Below are 16,184 nucleotides of genomic sequence, written 5' to 3'. Positions count from 1 at the left end.
ACCTGCTTGATGTGTTTCTGCCAGTGCCTGTTTATCGCAGTGCTTATCTTCTGGGTCCCGAAAGGGATGTGCTAAAAAGAGTCAAAAGAATGCCGGTGAAGCCTTCAGTGCGTTCTTTCTTTTTTCAATTGCATACTGGAACCCTCCCAGTGAAGCCATGGTTGCAAAGCAAAGGCCTTTTTGTACCTTGGTCAGTAGAGTGTCTTATTTGCAAGAAAGTGGAAACTATAGAACATATCTTTCTCGACTGTCATGACGCTGTTTTTCTTTGGGATGTGTTGAAGCGCACACTGAAAAAAGATTTCCCCCTGACTCCTTTTGGAATACGCTTCCTACCATGTGCAGAGCCAGGGGAAGTGCCTTGCGACCTGCTAATGTTGCTCTGCATGCACAGCCTATGGCGTACGCGAATGGATGTCAGGCATGAACATGTTGTTGTGAATCCGGCTCATCAGTATTTCATTGAGAGCATCATGTATACTCAGGAAGTTTTCGGACAGCAAGCTCCTCAGCCTGAGTGGCTGCCTGTCCTCGACCAACTAAAATCATTTAACCCATTTTATCATCGTGCACTAGCTAGAAACTGACCTGTGCTTTTATTGTCATGTCATTGTATTTTTGTTTTGTTTGCCCGGCCAAGTCGGTAATAAAGAAAAAAAAAATCCGGCGTGGTCTAGTGGCTAGGATACCTGGCTCTCACCCAGGAGGCCCGGGTTCGATTCCCGGCGTCGGAAAATTTGGTCTCATGGTGTAATGGTTAGCACTCTGGACTCTGAATCCAGCGATCCGAGTTCAAATCTCGGTGAGACCTGCTCTTTCTTTTCTTTTTTCTGCCAGTTATTGCCATTCGCGCTTCTTGTGCGTCCTCTTGCTGCTGTTCACCGTGTTCCGGCGTGGTCTAATGGCTAGGATACCTGGCTCTCACCCAGGAGGCCCGGGTTCGATTCCCGGCGTCGGAAAATTTGTTCTCATTGTGTAATGGTTAGCACTCTGGACTCTGAATCCAGCGATCCGAGTTCAGATCTCGGTGAGACCTCCTCTTTTTTAAGCATGAAATGCTTTTAGCCCCCGTTGTCGGCAGTGTGGTGACGTCACGCCGAGACCGAGAGCCATCATCCGGGCACTGAAATCCACTCATCCGGGCACTGAAATCCACTCATCCGGGCACTGAAATCCACTCATCCGGGCACTGAAATCCACTCATCCGGGCACTGAATTCCAGTCATCCGGGCACTGAATTCCAGTCATCCGGGCTCTGAAACGAGAACATCCGGGCTCCGTACGAGACTTAACGAGATTTAACGAGACTCTCTAAGCCCTCCTACGCGACCGGCATGCAAGCAACGGTTCGTCTCCAAACGAGTCACAAAAAATAACTGCTGCCAGCGCCTTCTCAATGTTTATCAAGATATCAGTCGCGCTGTGCGTTTGATAATGCACGGAATTATAATTTCCGATTTCTAATAACTCGTGCAAAAAGCACATAAATGCCACGTACACTTCGTTGTCGTACGTGATCTCTTAGGGGCTTCGCGCACCGAAGCAAAGCTGCGCAGGTGCACTGGGGCCCGGGGGAGAAGCGCTGCGTTCAAAGGGCAAGGCATCGCGCCGAACGGGTGGTGGCGTTCCTCCCTTGCTTTACGGTGCGGTTCGGGTGTCCACCGAGATGACATTAGGCCCGTAAACATTTCATGCTTACTGTACTCTCGGTTACGGGAGAGGCAGAGATTTTTTTTTCTTTTTTTTTGCCAGTTTTAATGCCATCCGCGCTTCTTGTGTGTCCTCTTGCTGCTGTTCACCGTGTTCCGGCGTGGTCTAGTGTCATTCTACTTCCAGCCACCGAGCGTGACGGACGCAGAATCATGGGCTCCCACGGAGCGGCGATAGCGGCCGTTGCCGGCCGCGGAAACAGGTTTGCCAGCGACGCTGATAAGGACTACGAGATCGTTCTGCCTACCCTGCCCACCGGACGTGTTGTTTTAAACACGGTTTTTCTGCACGGCGACGTGCGTGTGAGACCCTACAGGGTCGAAGACTTCAGAGACGCCCTCGCTAACGTGGGTGCGCTCCCCGACGTCGTGGCGTTGGGGGCGTACCAGATTAACCACGTGTGGGCGGTAACCTTCAGCAGTGGGGATGCCGCAAAGAAACTGGCTGCCATGAAGGAGCTCGAGGTTAAGGGACGCCGCTGCATCGTCTTCGACCCAGAAGACCACCAGCTGAAGCTGCGCCTGCACTGGATGTTGCACGGCGTCGCCGACGAGGACATCCGGACAGCTTTCGCGGCGTTCGGCAACGTGACCGAGGTCACCCGGGAGCGGTGGCGCGTCGCCGGCATGAAGGAGAAGGGGTCCACCACGAGGACCGTGCTGCTAAAGATGAAGCCTAGCATGAAGGTGGATGACCTACCCCACCAGGTTCGTGTCGCCGGCGAGTTGGCTCTCGTGGTGGTGCCCGGGCGGCCGATGCAGTGCCTGCTCTGCGGCGGGACGGGGCACGTGCGCCGTGATTGCAAGGTGCTCAAAGTGCCGTCGCTATGGACACTCCGAGGCTGACTGCGTGCGCAACTACGCGTCGGCTACCGGCCGTGTAGCGGCGAGCGACTCCGCAGAGCTCATGGACGTCGTCGAAGCGGAGGAAGCAGCGAGCGGTATCGACGACGCGGGCAAAACGGACGGGGTGGCGGTTCAGCCAGCTGTTGCAAGTAGCAACACCGACACGGCTGTCGCACAGCAGAGCGGGTCGCCAGCTGCTGACTCGCCTTCGACGCCTGTGGAAACGCCCAAAGATGGAGCGAGCCCGCCCGTGCACGAGGACGTGGAACGCAAGGCGGCCAGCGAGAGCCACGACGACAAGGCCGACTCCCGCGTGAACGTCGGCGTGACTACACCTGCGAAGCGTTCGCACGCCGAGACCAAGGCCAACGGGGAGAAGGAAGCAGAGCCCAGCGTGGAGGAACCGCCGGCAAAGACGCCGCAAGCGCGACGGCCCAGCCTGCGGCCGCGCCCAAAGGTCCCGACTGACAAGCGTGGCGGCGACAAGGCGCCGCCTGACCAGGAGCACGTGCTCGCGCCGGGTGACACCGGCGGCGACGGCATCGTCTAGCGACATGCTGGACGCGAGAGGTAAGCACCATGCTTTCGGTCTCTTCTTCCTAAGTTAAAATGGCTTCTGCAACTCCGTTTAAAGTCGCACACCCTAAACGTTAGAGGCCTGGCAGGTAAAAGAAAACAAAGCCAGCTAGACTTATAACGGAGCAAGATATTGATATACTGGCAGTGCAGGAGACTAAAGTCGATGGTGATGAAGAGACCGGGAGCATGGTGCGACGTTTCACGTCTAGGTATTTTGCCGTCGTTAGCCATGCTGTAGGCACATCGGCTGGCTGTATTCTTTTTGTTAAGAAGTTGCCGGGAATAGAGGTACAATCGCCCAATTTTTTAACCTGAACGCGCGAGCGTCGACCGGCCAGTCGATAAGCGCCGTACAACGGAGCATAGCGGCGAAGTGTGCGAGAATACGCGCGTGCGCACAATGCCCAGTCCAGTGCAGCTGCCCTCTGCCAGGCTGTTCCGGGAACCGGACCCCACCCCCTTTCGAGCACCGTTATCGTCTTCGTCTTTTCTTTTCTGAACGCTGCCATCACGCTATAAATAAAGGGTCAAGTGGCACCGCTTGGGCTCGATGGAATGCGACATACACCGGCTGATTGCACTACGTGCGAATCAGCACTTCTTTTTATTTTTATTTTCCCTACGGCTCACGCGGCAATTTCCTGCGGCAAAAAAGATATCTGCCGCTGGAAGTCCTGCTGATTAGAAACTTCGATGTTGCAAAGAATAGCGTGCCTTGCCTATGTCTGACCAGAAATAAATTTATTGCTTTTCTCGAGAGCAAAACCAGAAGAAAAACAACGCCTCAATAAGGATACCTTTGCTCGCACTGGTTACCAAGGGGTATTAGAGATTTTGGTAATTCCAGCTGCTTGAGAAATTGTGGGGTCCCGGGTGTCGCAACTCGCTTGTTGCCCTTCAGTATTTGGAGAAGGCTCCAGCAGACTGAACAACCGCTGCGATGCGTCGCGGAAGAGAGTCGTACAGCGCTGGTACGAGGTTGTGGTCGATTTTCAACAGCTCCCATTCGGCTTCAACTTTGCGCCATAGTTCATCGCAGCTCACGTTGTGAAGCCCCATTTTTGATAAGTTCTTTTTCATTAGGCCCCACACGTTTTCAATTACATTCATGTCCGCTCCTTGTGGCGGCCAGTCAATGGTCATGATTCCGAGTTCTTCCAGGCGGCCTTTGGCAGCGCGATACGTGTGCACGGGGGACAAGTCCTGCTGTAGGATGAAGCAGCCGTCATTGAAAGGACCGTCGAGCACATGAGGCAGGAGCACCTGTTCGACGATATTAATGTAGGAGGCGGTACAAAATCGGCCCTGTATTCTGTGTAGTGGTCCAATGCCCTCTTTGGTTACAATCCCCCAAACGTTGATGCTTTTGCGTCCACTGGCTCTTACTTGGTGGACGTATCGGGGGTCATACCTACAAGAGAGGAGAACAATAAGTCAATTTAAAATTGCGGCAATTTACACCACAAACGTATCTTAAATTAACAATAACAAGAAAAGGCTCACAGGAATAAATTTGTGAAAATAGAAACAGGCACAAACTAACTAAATATTCATAATAGGAAGAAACGAACCTCGTTAGGTCTGGTCTGTATACTTTGAGTTTTTGGTCCCACTGCGTGCAGAATGTGGACTCGTCGGTAAAGACGACATTGTGCCAGTCATCTGCTGTCCAGTGCAGATGGGCCTGTGCAAAATCCAGTCTTTTTGCTTTCGCTGTGTCGGAAAGAAGCGGCTTTTGGGCAGCACTTCGATTCTTCAGGCCTTCTTCCAAAAGCCGTTTTCTCACCAATTCTTCGCTGACATCGAGGCCAACCGCATCTCTAACCTGGCCAGCCGTCATGAAGGGATTAGTCTCGGCGACGAGAACCAAGGCGGCATCCTCTTCTGCTGTCGTCTTCCGAACGCAGTTCCTTGCTGCATCACCTATGCGCCCTTCGTCTCTAAACGCGCAAATTATCATGTTCACTGTCGCTACATGTAAATCCAAAGCCATCGCGATCTCTCTTTGGGATGTGCCGCTCAAAGACATGCGTACTGCAGCTACTCTCTTTTCCTCTGGCACCCGAGGAGGCATTGTTGATGCTGCGTGAAGCAAACACTCCAGAAAGCGGATGCAAGGCCTTATATACTGTGAAGCGCGATAGCAATGACATCTGATCGGATTATTTCACTTATCAATTCACACTTCCCTCTCCTACAGAAAAGAAGGCGGTACCACGTTGCCTTTTCTAATCCTTTGTCAGTGGCGTGGAGAAAACAGAAGGAAAGGCGATAACGGACAAAAAAGCAGGTGGGGTGGGGTCCGGTTGCCGGAACAGCCTGGCAGAGGGAAGCTGCATTGGACTGTGCATTGCGCGCACGCGCGTATTCTCGCACACTTCGCCGCTGTGCTCCGTTATACGGCGCTTAAGGCCGATTCACACGACGGACCGTTCGCCCGCGGCCCGCGCACTACGTGTGCATGCGTCAGCACTTTGAGGGGCGCGCTGTCGGCCGCCATCCATCCATGCATCCAGCGCGCCTCTCAAAGTGCTGACGTATGCACACGTACTGCGCGGGCCGCGGACGAACGGTCCGTCGTGTGAATCGGCCTTTATCGACTGGCCGGTCGATGCTCGCGCGTTCAGGTTAAAAAATTGGGCGATTGTACACGGTCATCATTCGGGCTTGTCGGGTCGACACGTGTCTATCGATTTTTCGCTCTGTAACATAGACTGGCGCATTGTTTGCCTCTACGCACCTAATGTAGTTGATGACCGAGCCGCGTTTTTTGAAAGCGTAGAAGAACGGCTTCGCACGGACAGACAGCTGATTGTTATGGGCGATTACAACTGTGTCCTTAGCGCGCGCGACAAGACAAGCGTCCGAGGTTTCCGAGATAAAAGTACCGAAGTGTTGTTACGAATGATTGTGAACTGCAACCTCGAGGATGTAGCAGAGTGTCTTGAAGGAACGCGTGCTGTAAGGTACACACGATTCGAGGACACAAGTCACGCACGGCTAGACCGAATTTATGCATCCGCGGAAACTGTACCTAAATGCAATAGTTCTGTAGTTCTGCAGGTTTCATTTTCTGACCACTGTTTGGTTCAATGCTGCATAGGATTCATTAGGAAGGGGAATGGTTTTTCATGGGAAATGTGGAAGTTAAATGACAAGCTACTCCAGGACGAATTTTATAACCGAGCTGTAAGGGAAGAAATAGCAAAAATAGAACCAAGTAGTAACATGATGCTTTGGCAGCAGTGGGAGCTCACTAACGAAACTTTAAAATTAAAAGCAATAGAAAGAGCCACCTGTATACGTCATGAAGCAAAAAAAGAGGAAATGGAGCTAAAGGCACTGCTTCAGAAGATGATAAAACAGGAATGCCGAGCGCCTGGTAAATGGATAGAGGATATAAGAAAAACCAAACAAAAGCTAGAGCTAATCGAACAAGAACGTTATCGGGGAGCATTGGTGAGGGCAAGGGCAGAAGACATGGCTGCAGGGGAAACGCCAACGAAACGAGCGCTTGGTTTAGAAAAAGCCCGCGCCGAAAGAAATCACATTAACGAAATAGAATGGGGAGGTGTTTCAAAAACGGACATCGATCACATCAAAGCAGCCTTTTTCCAGCATTACCAGGCGCTCTTCGCAGCGCATCCGGTAGATGTTATCACATTTAAGGAGGCGTTTCTAGCCGAGATGCCGCGTCTGGATGACGAAACAAAAGACAGATTAGAGCAGAAGATAAGTCAAGGGGAAGTTGAGCAAGCAATAGACAGTTTAAACCCTGGTAAGTCACCTGGAGCGGACGGGTTCAGCGCGGCATTCTACAAAGAATTTAAAAATGTAATTTCCCCGGTCTTGCAGGTAATCTTTAATGAAGCCTATAAAGTAAAAGCACTGCCTCCGTCCTATGGGTCGTCCCATACTGTGCTGATTCCCAAGACGGACGACATAGACAGATTACGAATGGTAACAGCATACCGACCCATAGCACTCACTAACGTGGAGTACAAAATTTACATGAAAGTTTTGGCACGAAGGTTGCAGACCGTGATTCATTTATTAGTTGGTCCGCATCAGACCTGCGGGATTAAAGGGCGGTCTATTTTTACAAATATTCACGTTGCGCGCAGTGTCCTAGAAACCTGTGATGACACTAATGGTCAGGTGGCTATTCTCCAGATCGATTTAGAAAAGGCTTTTGACTGCGTTGCCCATGAACTTTTGTTTTCAGTACTAGGCCATGTTAATGTTGGTTCTGTTATCCGCGAGGGTGTGGCCCTGGCATACCGGAACTGCACGACGAGATTGATCGTTAACAAGAGTCTGGGGGCCCCCATTAGCGTGCAGCGTTCGGTGCGCCAGGGCTGTCCCCTCAGCCCCCTTTTATTTTGTATTTATGTGGAGACCCTTTGTTTAAAGATACTGAACAGCAAGAGTATTAACGGATTCACTTTACAAGCAGCCGAAGTAAAGCTCTTGGCGTATGCTGATGACATTGCTGTGTTTTCCGTTGACGAGGGTGGCATAAGCGAGGCCGTTCAATGTGTACGAGTTTTCAGCCAAGCTAAGCTACTGGAAGCGGCGTTAACTGGTCGAAGTGCCTCGGGCTTTGGCACGGAAGGTGGGCCATAGAGAAAGATATTGGTAAAGAGCGGACACTCCCATAGGGCCCAGCGGCCCATTTGACTGCAGCGCACCAAGCGGGCGGAGTCTCATAACATCCGGTTTCGGTTTCAGGCGCGCGTAGTTTGAATGGCTGCATGCGCTGCGCCTCGCTGCCTGGGACGACTTCCGGTTCCGGTTTCAGGGCGCGCGGTTTGAATGTTAGCATACGCCGCGCCCCGCTGCGCTGTTGGCAGCGTATAATTAAATAGATTTCGAGTGCTTTTGACCAGCCATGAACGCAGCTGCATCACAGCCTTTGCCAAATATTAGCACTCCACAAAAGACACCAGGTTTTGTGTGAAATGAGAACATTTATTTTGTGCAACATAAACAAAGCCGTGGGATGCGGAAGATGGTTCCTGGCCTCCTGCTCAAGGTGATCCTGTTGCGGCACCACGGCACACAGCAGGTGTTGCCGACGGGTGGCATCACCTGAAAAATTCGCAAGTATGGTCATTCTCAGTCTCCTTATATTGTAACTCTGTAAACAGTGAAAAGGTGCGAAAGCGGCGAGGGAACGAAATTACGAGCGGAGTAAACATGTTTTTGCGAAACTCGCGTGCTGAACGTCGTTGCGCAAAGTACAATACACATACCGTACTACACGGCAGATACCAATCAGCTTTTTGCAAGCATTTCTACATTCCCCGACGTTATTGTCTACCTTCTAAAACCTAGGTGGACAGCAGAGTACGCGGTATGTTCGAGAATATTTCGTACAAAGACGGCCACAACACGGACTACGAACCAGAAGTACACAATGTGTTAGGAGCACTGAGAAATACACGGGTGCAACGTATGTTTTAAGAAGCATAGAAAATTAAACTATCGGCGCAACAGTTCTTGGTTTTCAAGCTCTTTAGAGTTTAGAAAGCCCGACGCGTTGCCTTTTTTTGCCGGTTTTCAAAAGCGCATCCCTGTGTTGTCAATGCACGGGCGAAATGTGCGTTTCCACGAGCGCAGATAACGGACTCTTTCACACGTACTACATACATACATACGTACTAGAAGAGTAAGGTTTTTGAGCTTTTCGTGCGTCATCTTTTTTTTCCACTAGTCTTGAAAACTACGGTCCCGTACTTGCTGCGCGGGAACGGTCATCTTCGCCGTTCGCCCACTTTCAAAAAAGTACATTTTAACCTTACACCGACAAATGTCACCCATAAGAAGTTACATATTGTCGGGGGCCATACAAAAACGTGACGTCCCGAGAAAGCGCGAAACCAAGCAAAACAAACCGCTAGGCAGAGCGCGTCGGGCCACAGGCCGTGGGCAGGTTTTTTTTTTTGTTTCTACGCACCGACCGGCCAGGCTGCATCATGCAGCATCATTCCTCCCGCCGCTCCCGTCACGGCGTAGCATGACACAGCGTGCGCGCGCCCTTCACAACTGCGCCGGCGTACTAAGCTAGAGTGCTCGAAATGCAGCGTAATTTTGCATAAAGTGCTTGAAATGTAGCGTACTTTTGCAAAAACAAAACATTCCTTCCTTGACGTTGTCACAAACTGCAAGAATGCCGTGAACAACAGCCGGCTGGCCACAGAGCGAGCGCGCCGCTTCACGAAATGTAGCGTACTTTTGCAAAAACAAAACATTCCTTCCTTGACGTTGTCACAAACTGCAAGAATGCCGTGAACAACAGCCGGCTGGCCACAGAGCGAGCGCGCCGCTTCACGAACTGCAGACAGGCAACGGCGGCCGGCGCGGCTGACTAAATTGCATGCAATACAGCGTACTTCCACAAATAAACATTTCTCACCTTGCCGCCGTCATAAACAGGAGGAGTTCTGCGTCGAAGGGAAAGAGAGACGAAAAAAAAATTGCGGTCTGCCCGCACGAACAAATACGCCGCACACTTTCACGCGCACAAAACAGCCCCCACGATGCTCCGTTGTCTGCTGCTCGGATGGGTCTGAGCCGCCGCCAGTGATGCCAACTCATGTCAACGTTTTCTCCCTAGATTGAACCTCCAAAAATCCCTAGATTGAAGAAAAATTCCTAGTCTATAATTGTTTAATTGTTAATGAGACCATTTTAGCTTTAACAAAGTCTCAGCGCAGTTCACTGTTTCGTCCATTGGTTATACATTTTGTCAGACATAAATAAAAGCGTGTTAGCCACAATTGCACCTTTTTTTGTTTTTTTTTTGTAGATTTACCTTACATAGAGGGCCCACAGATGGCGCCAGCTTTTACAGAGACGTGTGATCACTGGAGAGAAAGGTAGTGAGCAACGACGCTCACGCGCAGACGACTCCCGTTTCACCGCACCGGCTTTTGAGCTGCTCTTTCGGCCGGCTTATCTTTACGCGAAAAGAACCTATGCAGCCCTTTGAAAAATAAATGCAGTTGATACCAAGTTGAAAGAGCTGGCATTTTCTGCTAAGCCCCGTCAACACATGAAAGTATTTTATTCAGACACCATTAAGGGTTGTTTTAAGGATTGTTTTAAGAGGCACATAGAAAGAAGAAAATGTTTGAATTAATGAAAGACCTCTTCTCGCGTAATAGAGAACATTCAGAAGCGGTGAAATGGCATATCTCACCGCACAGTTATTTATTAATCATAGTCGCAATCAAAGACCATCACATAGTTTTGGAGCTACTAAGGATTGACGTCCCGAGAAACTGACATAACCAAAAATGTAATCTTGTTATAGTTACAGAACAATGATACAGACGTAAGATTGGTAATTACAAAATCAGCAAGTGATTCCTTACAACTCTGAATGTGTTTTTTTGGTTGAACACCACGTTTAAATGAAGTGGAGAATGCGAACAATTGTGGCGCTTTTTGGTAAAGGTAAGCGGTGAGCGTAAACGTAGCGCGTTGATCCAGGCACAAGTCAAAATTCAACTTCGTCTTTTGTAGAGGAGCAGTCACTCGAAGCGCCAGAGATGGCACGCACGTTAAACAGTTTGAAATTCACATAGTTTCGTTTTTCCTCCCTGTGCAGCAGCCGATAATTTCGCGTTGCAGAACTGCTTTCGCCCTCTCTCGGGTCGGCAGAATACTAAAAATAAAGGAGTAGTAATTAGCATTTTTCATAGTTTTTTCTGTTCCAAGAGCAAAATAATCAAATACACTTGCCATTAAGCCGCTTAGAGTAGCATTTCTACGGCCTCTCAAAATCCCTAGATTTCACAGAAAAGACGCTAGATCCCTGAAGCAAAGAAAAAACCCCTAGATCTAGGGATAAATCCCTAGGGTTGGCATCACTGGCCGCCGCGCCGGCTACCCGACCGCGCGCGCGCGCGCGCGCGTTTAGAGACTGGTGGCGCCATCCTGGAGGCGGCAGATTATCTATTGGAGGAGGAGGATTCGCGTCATTTCCTGGGGCCAGATTTCGCCGAGTGTCCGCTCTTTACCAATATCTTTCTCTATGGGTGGGCATCTACGCCTGAGCGGTTTGCCAGCGTGCCTTGGACGACGACGCCAGATAAATACTTGGGCGTTCCACTCGCTACTTACCGTGACAGTGAACAGCATTGGACAGCACAGATTAAAGAGATACGGGAGAGAGCGGATAAGTGGAAAGGAACGACCTTGTCCATTTTCGCCAGAGCCACTGTTTGCAACTTGTTCTTTATCAGCAGGCTCTGGTACGTCATGCAGGTGTTGCACTGTTCACGGTTAAGTATTCAAAAGCTACACAGAATTTTCGCCATCTTTATCTGGTCGTCTGAATGGGAGCGCTGCAGTCGGACCAACCTGTTCCGACGGGTTCAAAACGGCGGGCTGGGACTGGGCCATTTGTTTTTGAGACAGCTGGTCAATCGTTTTTTGTTTCTTCGGGACACAAGAGACCCGTTTTTGCGTACCGTATGCCAAGTTAGGCTGCGGCATCTGCTTCCAGAGTACATCGTCGGAACTGCTGATGTTTACAGTAGAGTCACCGGTTTTTACCGGGAAATCGTAGCCAGTGTAAGGTTTCTTTCCGCGCGGTTTTCAAATGACTTTCTGTCGACTGAATCGAAAGAAACTGTACCGTGCTTTGTGCGATGTAGTTTTCCCGGTGCCCTTGTACAGGGCCTTGTACAGTGGAGGCCAAGGCAAAGATGTTTTAAAGAGAGTTAAAAACATGCAGGTGCCATCAGGAACAAAAACCTTCTTTTTTAAGCTCCACACCGGAACCTTACCGGTTAAAAAAATTTTAGAGGGAAAGGAATTATTTTTACCTTGGGGATCTCACTGTTTAATTTGCAGAAAGCCGGAAACAATAGACCATGTATTTTTACACTGTTGGGAAGGGGTTTATTTTTGGGATGTATTGCAGCGAACCTTAAAGAAAGAATTTCCACTTAGCCCGTATGGCATCCGGTACTTATGTGTTGAAAATGAGGATGGGGTGCCTTTCGATTTAATAATGCTGATGGGCCTCCACTGTATATGGCGCTCCAGAATGGCAGGCTGGCATTGTGACAGAGACGCAAGACCTGCCAGAATTTACTTTCGCGAAAGTATGGACATGTTTCTGGCCATTCAGAAAGCCGCTGCGGAGCCTCCGGAGTGGCTCTCAAGACTAGAGCCGCTCTGTACGTTGCGTGAATTTTAATTGGACGAAGCCAGATTCATGCTGGCTGACCACAAGTCGTGTGTACATAGCGTTTTTTGTCTTTTGTTGATTTTTTTGTGTTGTCCAATTTTCTGTGTCAAAGCCAGGCAATAAAGAAAAAAAAAAGGCGTGGTCTAGTGCCTAGAATACCTGGCTCTCACCCAGGAGACCCGGGTTCGATTCCCGGCGTAGGAAAATTTGGTCTCATGGTGTAATGGTTAGCACTCTGGACTCTGAATCCAGCGATCCGAGTTGAAATCTCGGTGAGACCTCCTCTTCCTTTTCTTTTTTTTTGCCAGTTTTAATGCCATCCGCGCTTCTTGTGCGTCCTCTTGCTGCTGTTCACCGTGTTCCGGCGTGGTCTGGCATTCCACTGCCGGCTTCCGTGGGCGATGGTCGTGTGATGGGAAGCTCTGAGCGCGCTTCGTTATCGGTCATGTCTGGACGAGGTTTCGGTAAGCGACGCCCACCAGAGGGCTATCGCTTAGCTTTGCCTACGCTGCCTTCGGGAGACGCAATGAAGACAGCGGTTTTCCTTCACTGCGATATTGCCGGGCGGCCTTATCGCATACAGGATTTCCGTGAGCCTTTGGAAACTGTCGGTGTTCTACCTTTCGTGGCTGGCATTGGGGCCTTTCAAATGTCGTATGTGTGGATGGTGAAGCTGAAAACTGCGGTAGCGAAGGAACGACTGCTGACAGAAGGAGCACTTGAAGTGAAAAAACGCTAATGTGCGGTCATTGACCCCAACAAACATGAGTTGGCCTTCAGAGTGCACTGGGTGCCCTTCTACGTGTCGAATGAATCTGTGCAGAAAGCTTTTGCAGAATTCGGAGATGTGACAGACGTCACTCGCGAGCAGTGGAACAGTCCTGGTTTCGAAGACGTCGAATCGACAACCCGTCTGGTGCGTATGGTTCTGAAGGAGGGGCTCTTGCCCCACATGCTCAAGTTTTACGGAGGGCAAGTGTTAGTGGTGGTGCCTGGACGTCCACCAATATGCCTACGGTGCAAGAGGACGGGGCATATTCGACGCGACTGCCGCACGCCAAGGTGCAGTTTGTGTCACGCCTTCGGACACGAACGGGAAGGATGCGTCCGCACGTATGCGCGTGTGGCCACTGGTACTGCTCCGGCGCAAGACGACGGGAGCGAGCTGCTCATGGACCAGGAGGAACTGGAGAACGCCGGAGCCCCGCCCCGTTCAGGACTCAGCGACGGCCCTGCTTCCCAGCAGCCGGAGCTGCCTGCTGGCGACGAGAAGTCACAAGGTGACCCCGCTGCAGAAACGACTGGCAAGAAGGCGGATGCTGCTGCGGCGCCAGAAGAGTCAACGAGGGAGAGCACTTCAGGCGACCACGACTCTGAGGCACCGATGGATGCGACAGTCGCTTCCATTAAGCGACCTCGTGACTACGAAAAGGCACCGGCCACGGAACGAGAACTTCGTCGGCTAGAAAGGCATTGGAGAGAGGAGGGAGCCAAGAAAGGCAAGTTAGCCTTGTCGCGGTCCTCGTCGCTCACTCGCGACGAGAGACCGAAACAGTGAGCTTTAGTCACTGTTGTTTGTTTGCTGTGCGCACGCTACGGCTTATTTGAAGAAACCGCTAAAAGTTGGCACTCTGAACGTACGAGGGCTTGCCTCGAAGCGTAAGCAAGTGCAGTTGAACCGACTGTTCCGGGAGTTAGATCTAGATATCGCGGCTATTCAAGAAACAAAATTTGAGGAAGAGCAGCAAACAGATAACATGGTGCTTGGTTTTCGGTCACATTTCAATGTTTGTGTAAGCCATGCGGCTGGTTTGTCGGCGGGATGCTGTCTTTTCCTGAGGAAAAACATAGGCATAGTAGAGGAACAAATAACTTGTGCAAGGGGGCGGTTTATTGTGTGTGACTTCACATATGAAACATTCGCGGTGAGGGTTGTTGTCCTGTATGCTCCCACGATACAAAAGGAACGGTGGGGTTTTTTTGAACAGTTAGCCTCGTTCCTTGATTGCAGTCGAGTGCTCATATTATTGGGAGACTTCAATTGTGTTTTGGACCGACATTCATCGGCCTCGGACAGTGCAATGGTACTCATGAACAAGGTAGTGCCCTATCCATTTGATCAACATTCGTCGGCCTCGGACAGTGCAACACGCCACGTGCAGGAGATAGTGCCCAATCCATTTTACCGACATTCATCGACCTCAGACAGCGCAACGGGCCGCATGAATAAGTACCCAAGCCATTTGACCGACATTCATCGGTCTCAGACAGTGCAACGGGACGCAGGAACAAGGTAGTGCCCAATCCATTTTACCGACATTCATCGACCTCAGAGAGTGCAAAGGGCGGCATGAAAAAGGAAGTGTCCAAGCCATTTGATCAACATTCATCGGCCTCGGACAGTGCAACGGGCTACGTGCAGAAGGTAGTGCCCATGCCATTTGATCAACATGCAGCCTGCGAGTTCTTTGTTAAATGTGTGAAAACGCTCCGAACAATTGTGCTAAAGGAAGTTTGGGCACTTTGTGAATGCGAACCGGTATACCTGCGAGATAACTGCATGTCTCCTGGTTTCCGCTTGTACAATGTGGGCGGAGCTTTAACGCTTCGCGCACGTTTCTGTCTGCACAGGGGAGACATGGACGACGTTATTCGGTGGCCGTTCAAGAAAACAGTCAAACTTTTTGTCATGCATCCACATGGAGGTGAACGTGAGCTTTTAGAACGTACCAATGGTCGCCATTTATGCTGCCAGAGGCCTCAGTATGGACACGCACAAGATGCCTTCCTTTCTTCTAAGTACTCTCTCCTCAACGACCTGATCGCTGAGGGCTACGTGCAAAATGACCAGCTTCGGGTGCAGTTCAAGCTTCATCCGTGATTTCAGCTCAAATGTGAGCAGCAGCCATACCATCGTCGTCGCTGTCCAACCACTACCGTATACACATTATGTTTGGCTCCAAAAAGAATCACAAATAAAAGTGTCCTTTGCAATGGTAGTTGATTTAGGGTTCTGCGTTGAACTGAAAGAGTTTCCAAAAGCTTTGCACCAGTTCCGTTCTCCGCGCATTTCCCATTCTCACCCTTTTTTGCTTAAAATGGTTTTCGCCCCTCTCCCTTATCAAATCACGGCGAAAAAAATCATTTGCATTTGATAACAGGAGGTGCATTTTTATGTTGCGAGCTTGTGGTGTTCCAGCCTTCCCCAAACTTTGAAAACATTACCATACTCGATGAAATCCAGTGGGCATATTTTGTGCCACTAGGTTACCTCCGTTCAACTACCGTGTTTCTACTAGAGTTAAAGGTGCACTGAAGAGGAATCTGAACTCGTATTTTGCCTCGGGAACTCGGACTGCTCGTTCCGAGCATTCTTAGACACTTCGCATTATTGCCCTGTGCGGCCGATTTCCCTAATTTAAGTTGGATTAACGTCCGACTCCCGCCTTTTTTATTTAATTCCCCGCAGGCGGTGGGAAGAGTCGACCAACGCATGGGGTGCCTTTCAGGCAGATGCTTGGCGGCTTTGCTTTCGCTTTTATTTTTTTCTTTTAGGTTTCCGTGAATAAATAGATCTAGTCAGAGACTACACGGCTGGAAATTAGGCCCATGGAAATAAAAATACGTGTGGACTCTTTGCTTTCGCCGATCACTACTTATCACTCCGCCGAAAGCAGAGCGGCAAGCCGCCACGGGGCTGGTTGAAAGGTTGGTTCTCTCCTCCCACCGTCTGTGGGGAATTAAAAAAAAAAAGGCGCGAGACGGGACGTTTAATGGGATTTAAATTAGGGCAATCGGTCGCACAGGGCAATAATTCAAAGTTTCTAAAAACGCTCGGAACGTGT

At 50.2% G+C, this 16,184-nt stretch overlaps 4 non-coding genes across 4 annotated transcripts; all 4 read left to right on the top strand.

Annotated features, from left to right (window-relative positions):
* The first annotated feature begins 662 nt into the window (after window positions 1–662).
* TRNAE-CUC (transfer RNA glutamic acid (anticodon CUC)) lies at window positions 663–734 on the top strand. Its single transcript has one exon. It is a non-coding gene; the product is annotated as a tRNA-Glu (tRNA).
* Window positions 735–739: 5 nt separating this feature from the next.
* TRNAQ-CUG (transfer RNA glutamine (anticodon CUG)) lies at window positions 740–811 on the top strand. The gene has a single exon. It is a non-coding gene; the product is annotated as a tRNA-Gln (tRNA).
* A 76-nt stretch (window positions 812–887) lies between these two features.
* TRNAE-CUC (transfer RNA glutamic acid (anticodon CUC)) lies at window positions 888–959 on the top strand. The gene has a single exon. It is a non-coding gene; the product is annotated as a tRNA-Glu (tRNA).
* An 11,589-nt stretch (window positions 960–12,548) lies between these two features.
* Window positions 12,549–12,620, top strand: TRNAQ-CUG (transfer RNA glutamine (anticodon CUG)). Its single transcript has one exon. It is a non-coding gene; the product is annotated as a tRNA-Gln (tRNA).
* Window positions 12,621–16,184: the final 3,564 nt, after the last annotated feature.

Source organism: Amblyomma mixtum, chromosome 3 (genome assembly GCF_055824585.1).
Source record: "Amblyomma mixtum isolate Tamu chromosome 3, ASM5582458v1, whole genome shotgun sequence".
NCBI lineage: Eukaryota > Metazoa > Arthropoda > Arachnida > Ixodida > Ixodidae > Amblyomma > Amblyomma mixtum.
The sequence above is the reverse complement of the archived record's forward strand: the minus strand, read 5'-3'. Positions and strand labels throughout refer to the sequence as shown.